Source organism: Peromyscus maniculatus, chromosome 1, assembly GCF_049852395.1.
Source record: "Peromyscus maniculatus bairdii isolate BWxNUB_F1_BW_parent chromosome 1, HU_Pman_BW_mat_3.1, whole genome shotgun sequence".
Taxonomy (NCBI): Eukaryota; Metazoa; Chordata; class Mammalia; order Rodentia; family Cricetidae; genus Peromyscus; species Peromyscus maniculatus.
Window position 1 is genome coordinate 185,149,435 of NC_134852.1, and position 16,759 is coordinate 185,166,193.

General features: G+C 44.3%; 1 long non-coding RNA gene across 1 annotated transcript in view; it reads left to right on the forward strand.

Moving 5' to 3' along the window:
* The window catches only part of LOC121825902 (uncharacterized), a 76,007-nt gene that overhangs the window by 13,259 nt on the left and 45,989 nt on the right, over window positions 1–16,759 (forward strand). The window contains exon 4 of the long non-coding RNA XR_013048143.1: window positions 30–7,674. This is a non-coding gene — a long non-coding RNA (uncharacterized LOC121825902). The remainder of the gene's footprint in view (window positions 1–29; window positions 7,675–16,759) is intronic.

Genomic DNA, 16,759 nt, shown 5'->3' on the forward strand with positions numbered 1-16,759 from the left:
TTCGTGCCTCACTCCCACCACGTCTGCAGCCTCCATGGTACCTGCTTCGCGTGCAAGAAGCAGGCAGGGAAGAGGTCAAACCGATGCAACTCCCAGGAAATTCAGCCCAGTTTTGACGTCTGCTCCTGGGCTCAATGTCCGGCTCTGATGTCCTAGACTCATGAAGATGCAAGATAAAGGGACAACTTTCTCCTGTCCTCAGGATCCAAGGGAGTTGATTCGAGCTGCTGTCCTCAAGAACCAAGGGAATGCTCCAGTTTTTCTGGAAGCTGGAATGCTACAGCTTCACAAAGATGCTGCCCTAATAAGTGACAGACACCCAGGGGCTTCTCAGAATCACAGGCTATATGCTTGAAAGGGCCCTCAGAGAAATTGTAGACAAGGAAAGAAGGGGCTCTTGGCTTCTGTCTCTGTCTTGCACTCTCGGTCTCTGTCTCCCTCTTTCTCTCTTGCATGTATATATGTGCATACTGTACATGCTTGGTGCTCAAGGAGGTCAGAAGAGGGTGTTCAATCCCCTGGAACTGGAATAACAGACAGTTGTGAGCAACCATTTGGGTGCTAGGAACGAACCCAGGTCTTCTGCAAAAGCAGCAAGTGTTCTTAACTTGTGGACTCATCTCTCCAGCCCAGCTCTTGGCTTCTCATCAACACACCAGGGCTTCCCTTTCTGCTGAGGAACTTCAGCATCTTCATCCACTTGGAAATCATGGATAGCCGATGATCACAGACTGATAGAAATTACTGGGAGGATGGATTGAGGTGGTGGACTTAATGTAGCACATAAACCCTGTGCAAATGCAAGGAAGTGTCATGATTGGAGACCTTAGATGGGAGCCTGAAGGAAGTTGGGAATCCAGTTCAGTGTGGTTGAGTCCCTTTGGATGTCAATGCCCTGTGTGGAATGGAGAGATAAGTGGCCAAGAAGCTCAAGTTCAGGGACAAAGGGGAGTCAGGGACAAAGCAAGCAGACGAAACATTTTCAGGGAGCTTATTTGAGTCTACGCTAGATGAGAGGAGGAAAGTGGTTTGGGGTTTGTGTTTTCCAGGCAGCAGGGTCTGTCTCATCTTTTATTTCTTGTGATTATGGATACCTATGAGTGTGTTGGTCTCAACATGTTTATCTTAGGACCCTGAGACAAGAACTGATTACTTTGTTCATCCAGTGTAGTCTCCCTCAAAATGCTTCTTTGAGTTGAATGCGGACTGCAGGCTTATAATCCAGCACTTGGAGGTGGAGGCAGGGGCCAGGAGGAGGAGGAGTTCGAGGCTGGCCTGAGCTGCAAAGGGAGGATTTCCATAGTTATCTGGGACTATGTGAGACCATCTCCAACAAAGCAACACAGGCTGTCTATCCTGAGCTGACACTGGCTTGGCTGTGGGGCATGGCAAAGTTACAAAAGGATTTAAGGGCTACAGAAAACCTATCTGAAGTAGAGGAAGGCAGAGGCAGCTTAGCAGCGCCAGGAAGCACACACAATCGAGCCAGCTTTAGAAGGAATCCCATTGTGCTGCTCATCAGCTCTGCATCTTGGGTTAGTAATTTAAGCTCTCTACACTTCAGTTTCTCATCTATAGAATAAGGTGAGCAGGCCTTGTACAACGTAAAACTTAAACAAGCCAGTGGATTTCCCATGCTTAGAAAGGTGCTTGTCACACATTAAACCCTGCTTACTTGTTTATTAAATAAAAGTAAATGGGAGAGACAGAAAGAACACGATTCTTGTCACTAGACATGGTTGATTTGAGTCCTGACTCCCCAGCACTTTTCTATCAATATTTATGTTTATCTAATTATAAAAGTCAGATATACTTAAGCAGAAAATAAGGAATACCAGCAGAATGTTAATAGTGACCTTGATTCTACCATGTGGAGATGGCTACTGCATTTGCACCTAAGTCTGGTTCTGATGCTGGAGGCTTATTGGCTTGCAACATTTATTCTGACTTTGCGTAGCCCTCTGTGAAGTATCCAGCTGTCATTCAAGAACAAGATATGAGTGTCCAGTAAAGACACTATTTGATACTCAGGGGCCTTAGTCCACATACCTCTTACAGTTTCTGTTCCTGACTTCCAGGAGCTTAGTTCTCCAGTGACACAACACGCCAAGCACTTAGGTAGAAAAGCATCACCCCCTCTCTATAATTACTTGGCTGCTCTGGCTCTTGTTGACTGCCAAGTGTGGCCACGGAATGACAGGTAGACAGGTATTTGGGCCTGGTGCCGATCACCCTATTGCTTGGGCTGAGGGTTTCTGTTGAATTCTTCAGGCTGTGGGTGGGTAGCAGAGTCGAAGTAACAGGAGACGTCTACTGGGCGGGGACTTGGCAGCCCAAGGAAAGCTGTAAATGAGGCTGTCAGAAGGGAACTTTGTGGCAAACTCGGTGAACAGACCCGAGGTGTGAGGCGGCCAGAATTTGGAAGAAGCCAACTTTCTCCCTGACTTGGTGGTTTCCTCTTGTTGGTTTTTCCATGAAGTGGTTAGATGTGCTAACTATCGCTCAAACAGAATATGGATGGCTTTGGGATTGGGATGTAGTGACGGCCAACAGTGGTCAAAGGGAGGGCTACGAATGTACACATCTACAAGTCAGAGTGTGTGACAGGCCTGGAGAAGTGTTGACAGCGTCAACAAACCAGTTCCTGGTCACGGTCCCCAAGCAATGGCACAAAACTGGGTTACTTTGTCTCTTTAGTGACTTCGTTTGGAACATCTCCAATTGCCCCCTCTCTGCTTTCAACTTTGAGGGTAGAGAGGGCCTCTAACATAATGCCGTGCCAGCCATAAACAGACAGCGAAGGCACAGTTGCCCTTCTCTCCCACATTGTGGATAAAACAGACCTGAGTATGGGTGGTCAATCCAATTATATAAATTTATTTCCTATTTTCTTTTTAGTGAATGCCACAGCAATTTACATCAATGACAATGCTACAAACCAGGCTTATAGCTTCTGCTAAATCTCATGTCAACATAGCCAAGTAGCCTCTTTAATCAGGATGACTATTCTGATTTGCTTCAGGCCATCAAAGCCATGACTCCCACTTGAAGCCAGTGATTCTCCACCTGTGGGTCATGACCCCTCTGTCAGCCCCCCCATCGCCAAAAATATTTACATTACAACTCATGACAGTAGCAAAATTACAGTTATGAAGTAGCAACGAAATAATTTTATGCTTGGGGGTCCCCACAACATGAGGAACTTTGTTAAAGGGTCTCAGCACTAGGAAGGTTGAGAACCACTGCTTTAGGCAATAAATATTCATTAAAATCCCATTTCATTTAAAAATGTTCCAGTTAAAAGTATAAGTTATACAAGGGTCCAAAAATAAACACAGTCAGGGAGAAGCACTCCAGCACATAGGCATATACTGTGAGGTCTCTCTTAAAGAGCCCTGTCACCTGGGCCATGGTTGGATCATTTCCATTGCTTCAGCAATATATATGCCTTCCCAACCAGGATTACTAACTCTTAATGAGTTGTTTTCCAAACTTCATTCAACAGCAGAATTTATTTTTGGAGATGAACAGTTAGGGTCACAATGGTTAAGACAGATGAAATGGAGCTTTTCCTGGTTGAAATGGGAGTGGAGAGTTTAAGTCATTTGGTTTTTTCGTTTCTTTCCTGATGAGTGCCATGGTCAGAGTCTACTGCACCACCACACGAAAGTGCCACCACTTTATGCTTCAAGGACACCTAGTTTCTAGCAAAGCTAGACCACAGGTTAATAATTAAAAGACCCAGAAGGCCTCAGCCTTCATGCTATGTTAGGCTCTTCCCACAGTCTTAATTTTATTCTTGACAATTTCATATGTATATATAATGTGTTATGATCATCTTCATCCTGTTACACTTTCTTCTCCCCTCCCACTTCTGCTGACCTCCTTCCTGTTTCCAACATGTCCCTCTCATCTGTGTGTGTGTGTGTGTGTGTGTGTGTGTGTGTGTGTGTGTGTGTGTGTATGAAGGTAGTCACTGTTGCGGTATGTTCATGATTACAGTGACTATGTCATGTTAAGATGGTATTCCACAGTGCTCCTCTCCTTCCTTTGACTCTTGCAGAATTTCCATTTCTTCTTCCATGATGGTCCCTGGGGAAGGTGAAAGAGATTTCTGCTTTAGGGTTTGAGTACTCAGCAATCAAACTTATTCTCGGCACTTTGATCAGTTATGACTTTTTGCACTAACAGCTGCTCTCTGCAAAAGGAAGCCTCTCTGGCCCAGGTTGACAACAGCACTGATCTATGGGTATAGACACAACTATTTAGAAGGTAGTCTACCCACGTGCCCATTTAGCAGACTATCAGTAGTAAATTCCTCCCTGGGGTCTGCGACCTCCTTTGCTATACGCTTTGATTATATCTTAATTCTTGAAACCGGTGGGAATTTGGAATTTAGTTGCTTGCTTTGACTTCCCCACAGAACATGGCTGAAGAACGGTCATCACAGAACCCAATTTTTAGCAATCATTGGTCCTTTGGATCCTGATTATGGAAACTCTCTGATTTCATTGCTTTCCTTTCTGGGCCAATACTAGCCTACTCCTGGCTTTGCAACTGTGATTTGAACTGCGCCACCCCTTTGCATCTTGAGCAGGCTATCCTGGGTCTCCTTTGCTGCCAATTCCTATTTTTCAATTCCCCACATCTTCCGAAATACCTTCATTCAGTGTGTCCCATGCATCAGTGCATTGAGAGCCCTCTTGAGTGTGTAGGCCATCTTTGCCAGTGCCATTATTTCAAACCAGATCCAGTCTTTCCTCAGGAACAGACACATTTCAACCACAGTTGACTCACCCGTCTGAGGACCCCCATCAGTTCTTGGTTCTGAGGATCAGTTGTTTTTCTTGGTACAAATCCAAAACGTTGAGGGTAGAATTCAGCATTAAACTGGACTCTCTAGAACATCATGACGGGGCTTTGGTCACTGAGACACCAGAGGATATTGTCCTAATATAGCAATTCTATTCAATGGCCTTGCACCCAGCCTGCTGTAAATGCTACATTGTACGTCTGAAGTGCCCTGGAGGTAGGGGAGGTTCAGCAGCAATGGATGGCTTTGCCAATTTGTTTACTTAGTTACAGATGTTTGAAATGGAATGAGATTTTCTTGACAGATAATTTGACATACTAGTAATGACTTGTAGATGTATAGACATATTTAAACAAAGGTTTTCTTCAGTCAACTATTTCTTGCTTGGGACATTTGTGAACAAGTCATTTACACTTTGAACAAAGTAAGCATTTATATGCATTGCACATTGTATGCAGAAAAGTTGGCTGGGGCTTTTATAAGGGGATATTTTTTATGCATTTAAGAAACAAAATTTTGTTATACAATTCCCCAGACTTTAACTGACATATTCTTATAAGAGGGAAGAAACAATCAATATTTGAACTTAAACCAAAGGATAGCGTTTCTTGGCATTATTGACATTGGGTCCAACTATTATTTGCCACTGTGAGTTGCCCTGTGTGTTGCCAGGGTTACCAGAGCCTCTGATTTCTATCCAGCTGATGCCAGTAGTGTCCTGTCATCATCATATCGTCAAGCGTCTTTTGATGGAAGAAGTCATCCCTGGTTGAGAACCACAGTTATAGAAAGGGAGGGGGAGTTGGAGACAGGGCAGGCTACAGCCGCACAGTGACATCAGCTCCTGTGAACATGACAGTTCAGACTTGACGTGTTTGCTGAATGAGACCTCCTCCACTAACCCTGGACCTCCCCTAAGTTTCCTCCTTCACATTTATTCCATTCCAAGGCATAATGTCACTATGTTGCACAGGCTAGTCTTGAACTCACAGGCCTTCTGCCTCAGCTGCTCCAGTGCTGAGGTTCTAAGCATCCATCACCATACTGGACTTCTTATTACAAATGTCTTAAAGAACACTCTACCTTAAGAATTAGCCCTATATGAAAAGCATACAGTGTTCTACAACACTTAGTAGCTGATATTAGTTTTCTTCAGTTAAAATAAGTAATTCCAGCATGTGCTCATACCGTTTATCTTTTGCTACTTAACAAACTAATCCAAAGCTCGGTGGATAAAAACTATTTGTCACTGCTCATGTATTGTGTTGGCTGTGGGTCAGGTGATCTAGACTGAGCTGGCTGGGCAGCTCCACCTCTAGATGTAGGTCTTGAACTAGCTGGGCCGACAGTGACTGAATGAGCTCTGTGATGTCCATGTCCCCTCTCATCACTGTCTTGGGATTAGTGGGCAATTCAGGTCATGCTCGTCTTGTGGTGATAGCAGAAACACACAAGGGCTCCTGAAGCTGAGACACCGAACTAGCAACCATCGACTCTGAAATCATCCCACTGGCCAAAGCAAGTCACGTGGTGGACATTAACAGGAGAAAGATGCATGCACCATCCCTTAGTGGGAAGTACTACCCCACTGGTTCTTAACTTGTGGGACTCTTGGGCAAAACTTTATCTCCAAAAACATTTACATTATGATTCATAACAGTAGCAAAATTCCAGCTATGAAGTAGTAATGAGATAATTTTATGGTTGGGGGTCACCACAACATGAGGAACCATATTAAAGGGTGGCAGCATTAGGAAGGTTGAGAACCACTGTACTAGCCCATCTAGCAAAAGGTGATTTAGCCTGGAAAGAGTAAAGAATTGTACTCAAGGATATGACCTGGAAAAACCCTTCCCTTTACAATATATTTTGCTTTTGCGTAATTTAACACCAGAGCTCCTTAATTTTGCTAGAGGCCTCCATAATGAGAGAATATCCGCACAATACCACTTCGAGAATGAAATCAACTGGAAAGGCAGAATGAACTGAGCTCTGAAAATATATCTTAACTCCAGTGAGCTCGGTCTTGATGGAAGTAAACAGCATTATGTTTCTGTGGTTTTACAAAATGGAAAAAAAAAAAAAAAGCCAGATGTGTCCGATATGAAGGCCAAGAGAGAGAGCATTTTCCAAGATGTTTGTGAGATTAAGATGTAAAAACACTGATATTTAAGGGCTGGCAGGTGGCAGATGTGTTGGCCAGAGGAATGTTGAATGAAAATCTCTGGAATGTTGGAGCAAACTTTTACATTTATTGCCAGGAAGTGTATGCTGCTTGCTTTCCTGCATCTCTTCAAAAGGTCTCTTGTAAGCCCAGTCTCGCCTGGTCCAGGTAGGGAGGCTTGGCAACAGCTGTAAATGGAAGTGTTCTCTGAGCTGTGTTCTGCTCCAGCCAGACCAAACCCTGCTAATATGTAACTCGAGTCTGAGCACTTCTTGTATGCTTACATTGGTTTCAGCATCATTTTTAGCGGCTGAAAGAGCAGTTCCAAGTGTCCCTCCATCCCCTTGGCACTTACCGTAATTGCATGAGGCCAATTACCAGAGTGGCAATCAGTCATGTTGGGGGATTTGAACAGGGTTAAAAATTTAAAAATTCACCTAATGACACATGTACATGTACTGAAGACAGGGAAGGCAGTGTGTGCAAGGGCAGAGCATTGTATCGGAAATCACAATTATTTTTGCAGAGACCCCGGATTTAGAGGACAACGCTCTACATGTTTACTGCAATCCATCAAAAGTGGGTGTGGGCTGCATACCTATGAGAAGAGCTCAAAAACAAGGAAACAAAACCAAGACAGCATGGCGACCGGGGCTGGGGCGAACTCTCAGAGACTGTTGAGCCACTTTGCAAAACAGTGAGTGCCTTTTCTTCTTCACCATTTTGTGTCTGTGTGTTGTGTTGTGCATGTAGTACATGTACTTATTAGTGTGGATGTGTGCACTGATGTGAGCGGGTATGAGTGCATGTGTGTGCACATATGTTGACGTTGGGTGTCTATCTTAAAGTCTGTCTCCTCTCCACTTTTTTGAGACTGAGTTTCTCATTGAACTTGTAGTACATGGACTGGTAGGCTGGCCAATGAGCTCCAAACACCACTAATCTTCTCTCCCTTCCCCTGTCCTGCTGCTGGGGTTATAAACATGAGCTGCTATGCTTGGCTTTTTTTTTTTTTTTTCTGAGACAGGATTTCTCTGTGTAGCCCTGGCTGCCCTGGAACTCGCTCTGTAGGCCAGGCTGGCTTTGAACTCACAGAGATCCGTCTGCCTCTGCCTCCCGAGTGCTGGGATCAAAGGCGTGCGCCACCACTGCCAGCCTTGGCTTTTTACATGGGTGCTGGAGATCTGTGCTCCGGTCTTCCTGTTGGTGCTTCAGGCACTTTCCTTGCTGAGCCCCCTCCTCAGGCCCACAAAAGAGTTGCTTACTAAGTTAAGCATGTGTTTGCTATGGGACCCAGGAATCCGACTTTTTGGGAGTAGCCAAGAGAAATGGAGACTATATTCACATACAAATGTCTGTGTGAATATTCCTAGTGTCTAGCTCACAATCACCAAGTGCCCTTTACTTAATGGGTAGATGAACTGTTCATGCTTCTACAGAGCTGAAAGCTACTTACAGAAGAGGATGAAAATACATGAAAACCAGACCGAACTTCAAAGGCATGATGCTAGGCAAAAGAAGTCAGATTCAGAAAGCTACAGACTGAATGCTTTGGCTCAGATGATATTCTGAGAACAGAAGAACCTATTAGAGAAAAAGAATAAGCCAAAGATTGCCAGAGATTGTGAGTGTGGCTATCTTATAAAGGGGGGATACAGGAAGGGGTGAGGGTAATAACAATGTTCTGTATCTTAATTGTGATAGTAGTTTTATAGGACTCTGTAGATAGGTCAAAACTCATACAACTGGGCATGCAGAGGGGTTAAATTTAGATCTAAATAAGCCTAGCTTAAAAATGATGTATTAGTGTTCCTCAGAATCTCCTATCTTCACATTTGTCCGTGTAAGTACCCACTGGTGTGGCCACCCAACTTATACCTGTGTTCTTGGAGATGATTCCTTGTCTCCCTAGCACCTGTTGAAAGTCCAAGCTTAGGGTCTGCTTTTTCTAGGTGGTTCCTTATCCAGCTCTCACTTGTTGGGATCATGGAACACATGCAACCTGAATTGAGACTCTCTCCTCTCCTCTCCTCTCCTCTCCTCTCCTCTCCTCTCCTCTCCTCTCCTCTCCTCTCCTCTCCTCTCCTCTCCTCTCCTCTCCTCTCTTCTCTTCTCCTCTCCTCTCCTCTCCTCTCTTCCCCTCCCTTCCTCTCTTTTCCTCTTCTCTCCTCCCTTCTTCTCTGATTTTCTTCCTCCCCTCCCCCTTCTCCCCTCCCTTCCTTTTTTCTTTTCTTCAACAGGGTCTTGTGTATCCCCAGCCTTGAACCTGGTATATAGCTGAGGGTGACCTTAAAAGTTTGCTCCTCCTGCCTCTACCTCCTGAACGATGGGATGCCAGAGTTACAGGCATGTACCCCCATGCCAAGTCTATGCAATGTTAGGAATTGATTCCAGGGTCTCAAGTGTGGTAGGCACTCACTCTCCCAAGTGAGCTATAGCCCTGGCACTGAAATTAAACCTTAAGTTACTGTTCTGAGACTTCACTCTTAGGGATATTGAAAGCATACTCCCAAGGAGGGGATATGCAGCTCTTGGCCCGAAGCTGTGTTTTTCTTGGCCTGCATAGTTGTTTAAAGAAATTCAATTAGTTGCCAAGATTAAAAAATGAGAAATTTCATATAAAAATCCAGATTTACAGCTTCTCTTTAAGAAGCAGGAGGATCTGGTAAAATGGACCTGAATTCTACATGGAAACCGGGGCTGAGATGCCCTGACCCTTGCAGCAGGCCTGTGCCCTCCACCTCTGAGGTGCTGCAGTTTTGCACAGAGGCCTCCAGCGGCCCTGCCAGGCTCTTAGTTTGCCTACACAGCAGCAATAAAGGACATAAGGATTGTATTGTACTTTTTTAAAATATAAAAATTGTCGGGATGTGTGTGGACCCTGTGTGCTGGGTCGTTTTTGTCAACTTAACACAAACTAGAGTCATCTAGAAAGAGGAAAACACAACTGAGAAAATGCTTCTGTCAGAATGGACTCTGGGCAAGTCTTGACGGGTGAGTGATGTGGGGGGGCCCAGCCCACTGCAGGTGATGTTGCTCCTGGCCAGGTGGTCTTGGGTGGTATAAGAAAGCAGGCTGAGCAAGCCATGGGGAGCAAGCCAGGAAGCAGCACTCCTCCATGGCCTCTGCTTCAGCTCCTGCCTCCAGGTTCCTACTTGAGTTCCTGCGCTGACTTCCCTTCACGACGGACTGTGAACTCTAAGATGAAGTAAACCATTTCCTTCCCAAGTTGCTTTTGGTCATGGTGCTTGGCATAGCATGAGAAAGCAAACCCGGACAGCATATGATTTGAAACACAGGAACCAACATATTGCTTGGTGAAAGGAATGAGTTTGCTAGTGGTGTATGGTGCTTTGTGATGGGTGTGCACTGAAAAGATCCACATTCAGACTGTTTCCTGAAACAAACGCCTGCCCCACACTTAGCCATGGCGTGGGTAGGAATGTTCATGTGCTCAGTCCTCCCAGCCAAAAGGCCTTTGAGTAGTGGAGTGCTCAGTTTGCACAAAAGAGACAGTATGGTGGCCTGTGTAGAAGGTGTTACTGGAGAGGCAGAACTAAAGACCTTATAGAGAAGTAAGTACAGAGAACTTGAAAAGTGTGTGTGTGTGAGAGAGAGAGGCGGGGGGAGGGAGAAGGAAAGGGAGAGGGAGAGAGAAATGGGGGTACAAACTGTTTAAAGTGTAAGTGGACCTTCCTAAGTCATTGATAGCAAAAGATGTGGGAATGGAGCCTATGCCCTTCAGTCAGTGATTTTCAAACTCTTGGGGTGGTGTGAAGGTGCCCATCTCACTCAGAGGGTCCCAAATATATCAGTGTTTCCAATCACTTGGACACATCTTGAGTGACAAGTCTGATCTACACCTTCTCCAAAGAATTGGACATGATTTCCCAGCCCCAATTTAGCTTTTAGACAATTTGCTCCATGTTGCAAAGTACCTCACAGAATCAGGAGTTTGGGTCTTTTACCAAAGAATGTCACCCCTCTTGGACAAGGGGCTATTTAGGAGGTGATGGGGTTGGTACTTTGGGAAGAAAGTGTTTTTTCTTTTTCTTTTGTGTGTGTGTGTGTGTGTGTGTGTGTGAGAGAGAGAGAGAGAGAGAGAGAGAGAGAGAGAGAGAGAGAGAGAGAGAGAGAGAGAGAGAGAGAGAGAGAGATTGACTGGTTGGCATTTTCCCAGGATCGAGTATGAATGACAGGATCCTTCTTGCCTGTCGTCTCTGTAACCCTAGGCTAGTCACCAAGGTCTCCTATTTCCCCACCAGCCTATTGGAGGTGAATTCTTGACCTTGCAGGCTGTTGTGAAAGATTGAGTTAGAACCTGTGAAAGCAGCAAGATCTATGGAGGAAAGGTATTTCCGAAGAGCCAGGCAATTTACAGTCACTCTCATCATTTCTTTCTGAGTTCAGCTGATCTGCCAGGCTACACATAAAAGTCTGTCTCCATCATCTACGACTCCCTCATGGTTCAGAATACTGTGAGGAACATCAGAGCTCCCTGTGGAAGAAGATAAATTATGCTTCTTTTGTACAGTTCTTGGTATTTCTCAGGCAGATACCGCTTCTGGTTTTAGTATGGTTATTTCTTCACTTCAGGAAGAAAAACTTTTTTTCTTTTAATTGTCCTTTTTGGATACAGACTGCTGCAATGTCTGTTTAAAACTTAGTTGGTGCTGGTTGGAAAGGAATATACTTTTTCTAAATCAGCACTCTTATGGCTCTGTCCAATAGGAATATAGTATGTCTATATACACAATTAAAGATTTATTTTTTTATTTGTGTGTATGTTTGTGTGTACGTGCACACATGTGTGGGTTCCTGCAAAGCCAGAAGAGGCTATCAGATCCATTGAAACTGGAGCCAACGGTGTCGGGAACCACCATGTGGGTGCTGTGAATTGAACCTTGACTATAGAACCGTCTCTTCAGCTCAGCTCTTAATTAGATAGTAGCACTAGTTTTAAAAAGTTAAATTAATTTCACCCAGCACTAGAGAGATGGCTCAACAGTTAAGTGCACTGGTTGCTATTCCAGAGGACCTGGGCTCAATTCCTAGCTCTCACATAGTAGGTCACAGCCGTCCATCTCTCCCATTTCAGGGCATTTGAATGCCTCCTTGACCTCAATGGGCACTGCATGCATGTGTTGCATGTACATATATGCAGGCAACACACATGTGGATGGGAAATAAAAATAAAATGAAAAAAAATTTTTAATCATGTATTTTATTTAACCTAGATATTTCTGAAATACCCTTTCAATATAATTGATGTTAGAATTACTAATGAGATATTTTGTCTTTTTTTTGTTATTGTCATTAAAATGTAAGGAATCTTAACAATTACAGTGTGGTCTGAATTTTCACTAGGAAATACTTAGCCTGTCTTTGGTTCCAAAACTTGCAGCTTTTACATATTTTCACATTGGCCCAAACAGTCTTAAATTTTCTTGAGACCTGATTTTCAGTTTTTCAGTTTTAATGCCCATGAGAGACTAAAACAACATTTAAGCATCTCTTCCTTGGCCACACTGTCATTTCTAGCCCCCGTAGACACTAGCCTCTGGTGTCTATATTGTGATAGCTAGGTCAGGGCCAGACTCAGGTGAAGGCTGCTGATCCACAGGATTTTCAGAAGTCCTATTCCCACACCTGCCACTGGTAGCTTACGTGTGTTCCTTGTCGAGGGAGTCCCAGCAGGAAGACGAATCCTGTGAAGATGATGGAAGGCCCTTCCTCAGTCAGCACACATGATTTGCCTTGCACTCTCCGGGGTCCTTCTTTATATAGCCATTTGCCCCTCAGAATGGCTCATATTCTCTAGAAGGAACTTACAGGTATCCAACTGGGAGCCCCCGGACTGAAACAGCACCTATCCACCCATGACACTGTGTGTCCACTTGACAAATAGGTATGAAACAAGTTTTGATGTCCAACCTTGCTAAACTCTGGGGAATATTTTAGCCATGAGAAAGGATCACAGGGTTACTGTCTTCATAAAACTTGATATCTAGAAGTGGGGGACGTTGAACCTAATCGTATGGGCAATGAATACGTAGCAGCATGCTAATATAAAATGCTATTCTTCATGAGACCACACAGTTAGGGACTGAATTCAGTCTGGCGTTTTGGTGAATTCTCTTTAAATATTTGAAGTTTTTCTTGGGCTCTGGTGGGTTTGGGGAGTGAGAAGTGGCAGAGATGTTTTTTGTTTTTGTTTTTAATCAGGGACACAAGTATAATCAAGAGTAACAACCAGAGTGTGATCAGTTAGGAGGGACAGAGAGAGAGGGGTAGCAGCTTCAAGGCCTCCGGGAGGAATTCAGTCTTTATCCTTATAGACTGGAGGTCACCGAGAGCTATAACGAACTGCGTGTGCTCCCCCAGGATTCCTCCTTGGGGTTTTATGAGATGACATGTCGCTGCGGATCTTCTGTGTGATTGCCACCTCAGGTTCAGCCCCAGTGGGAAATGACTGGGGAAGAAAAATGGTACCTTTGTGTTATTGCTGACTCACCAGCAATAGGCTCCAGCAAGTTCTGAGAAAGAAGCAGTTCACGAGGACACTGAAGACAGAAGCAGTTTTAGAGCTCAGAAGGAATGCATATAACATAGCCCAGAAATAAAATTGGGATGTTCCAGCTCCAATTATAATCAGGTCTGCAGGAACCGAGGCTCATCATTCTTATATTATCGTTAGTGGTGCTTGCTGTGGCTTGAATGTCACATGCAACTCCTGTTGAAACTTAATCCCCATTGTGCATTATTAAGAGGCTGGAAACTTAATCTAACTGTGGCTCTTGGAGGTGGGACCTTGGGGAGGTAATTAGGATTAGATGAGGTCATGGGCATGGGACCTCCATGCTTGCATTAGTGGTTGAATAAGAAGAGAGAGAGCCAGCAAGCTCGCTGTGTCTCAGCATGTGCTACCCTCTGCTACAGTGTCCCCGTCCTCAAGAAGGACCTCACAAGATGCAACTCCCTGACCGTAGACCTCCAGAACTATAAGTCGAATAAATTTTTATTCTTTGTAAACTACCTTGTCCGTAGTTTTCAGTTATGGCAACAGAAATTGATGAAGATAATGCTGCCACTAAGAATATAGTACCACAGCTATTATTTATCCAGGGCCTATTGTTTTCTAGCTGTATATATTTATACATGTGTGTAATTAATTCACAGAAAACCCTGCCCACGATGTAGATATTATTCCCATTTTATTTGATATGTAATGAAAGAGAGATATGCCAAGGTTAAATGGCTTGTCTACAGCTGAGAAGCTAATTTTGGAGCACAGGTCTGCTTGATTTCAAAGCACTGGTATGTTCTTGTCATCACTTGTGCCTGGTAAGTAGAGGCCAGATGATTTTAGGTGAGCATGGGTAAAACAGTATGGGTGTAGATAGGAATGGATTCACTCATGCCTGTGAGAGAAGCCAAGGATCAGGAACCATACTCGGGTAGGTGATACTTAACTGAGACACTGGTCAGTGTCACTCTCTAATTATTTCCCCCAATATGTGCTAGTCCCAAAGCCATGTGTATAATTCCATTTTTTTCTCAGTCCCCTTTCATCCATTTAGGTCTTCAGCCTTTCTTTCTGCTTTGCAGACCCATTAGCATCTCTATTTGGTTGAGTAGAACTGGATCCATTTCTGTAGACAACAGTTCAGTGGTGAGGGATGATTATGTGCAGGTAGCGTCTCCTGACCCAAGGTAGATTTACGTTCTAGGCATACACAAGCAAGCAAGTGAGCATCCCTGATCAAATGGAGCCTTTATCTTAGTAAGATGGACAGACAACCAAGTAAGACTTACAGTCCATGATGCATTTAATGACAGCACAAAGTAAGGAGGAAAATGAGACGAGAGTGTTCAAGGAAGTCAGGATGGTGGCATCTGAACTGGAGCCCTGCAGGAAGTGAGGGGGAAGTGAAGGAATCTGGGGAGGGAGCATTCTAAGCATTGCAGGCAGCTAGACCAAAGGGCCTGAGGCACGGTTGGGCCTGGAGCATAAAAGGAACAGCAAAGTGCTTCGGCTGGGACTGTGGGGAGACAGGGTTGGAGAGATAACTGGGACTCGCAGGCTTTGTAGCCACTTTGGTTTCCCTATGAGTGAGGGTTTGTAGTAGAGGAGCAGCAGGTTTCAAGTATGGATGATGGTGCAAATGCAGGCCTAGAGGTGGGCAGAAGAGTGAGGACTCACTGCAGTCCTGTGTGGGAGAAAGGATGAAACTTAGACATGGATGGTCAGGGGAGGCTGTGAGAAGTAATTGAACGTTCTCTCTTCTTCTGTTTCTCTCTCTCTCTCTCTCTCTCTCTCTCTCTCTCTCTCTCTCTCTCTCTCTCTCTCTCTCACATCTATCTGTCTGTCTGTCTGTCTGATACAAGGGCTCAGGTAGCCCAAGCTGGCCTAGAACTCACTATGTAGCTGAGGATGTCCTTGGATTCTGATCCTTCCGCTTCTACCTCCCAAGTGCTGGAATTACAGGTGTGCATCACAATGCTCAGCTGATTCTACAGACATGCTGAGGAAGAGAGAATGTTTGGGCCTTGCTGATAGATGAACAAAAATAGACCATTTGAAGTAATTTTATTTTCCCATCCGGAAGTTATTTTGGCTATCTTCCGGCACATGTAACAGGCCATCTCGGTCATTCATTGTCCTAGATATTTCTTATATTCTTTAAATGATATTTTAATTTTTAAAAATTGTACAAGTAAGCCATCATTCTAGCCTTCTTGTAAAATATTATGCAGAGCAAAAGGAAAATCTCTTTTTGTGCCTCTGTAGTTCTTATCCAAGAAAGAGCTCATTCCTAAGATGTTTTGATTTTTTTTTCCTGTGCCTGTACATGGCATTCATATAGCATAAAGCTGAAGAGTTAGGTTTTTTGATATGAAAATGAAGGCATGATCTCACACTGATTTTTTTAATCCAAATATCTTGAAGATCTTTCCATATCAGAACACTGAGACCCACTTCCTTCTGCTAAATTGCCCAGGGAGTCCTTCAAAAATGCATCTGACTCATTTCACTTCTCTCTCCTAATCACTCCCTGAATTAGGGAATCAAAGACAGACACCCACGCACATGCCCTAGGCAGAGTCTCTTTTCCAGAAAGCATCCACAAGATGACATTTAAGGGTTCACAGAATGAGCTTAGCGTGCACAGTCACCTTCCTGAAATGGCCTTCCTGTTCTGGCGGGGTCACAGCTGCCTTGATCATTTCTGTTTGAAAATGCCTCTGCTGTGTTACACTCTCGGCATGTCTCATACCCCCTCACTAACAAAAGTTAAAGAGCCGGGTGTAGGATGGCCTGGCCTTGGATGGCCTGGCCTTGGATGGTAAGTAAGCACATTGGCCAAACCAAAAGGAAGCAGAGGCTGCAGCAAGAACAAGCGCTGTGAATAGAACAGGGATCATTTTGTGCATCTCTCCCTTGGTTATTAGATCACTGCATTTATTAGTCTTTGATATGATTTCATATCAACAATACACAGACTTACAGCGGCCAGTGCATTATGAGAAACAAAAGGACTTACTGTTCATCACCAGAAAGCTCCCACCTCTGAGCACTATTTTCATGGTTATAAGAACAAGATGTCTACAGTCTATCTAGCTTCCCCTGTTCTGAAGGTACAGGCTGTTAAGATTTACGTAGTCATCACAGTACAAGCTGCTGCTCACTTCTTTCTCCTCTCTTCCTTGAATACTCCACACAACAGGCAGGAGGGGAAACCAGACACAGTCTATGGGAAAACCACCTCCAGGGCTGTGCT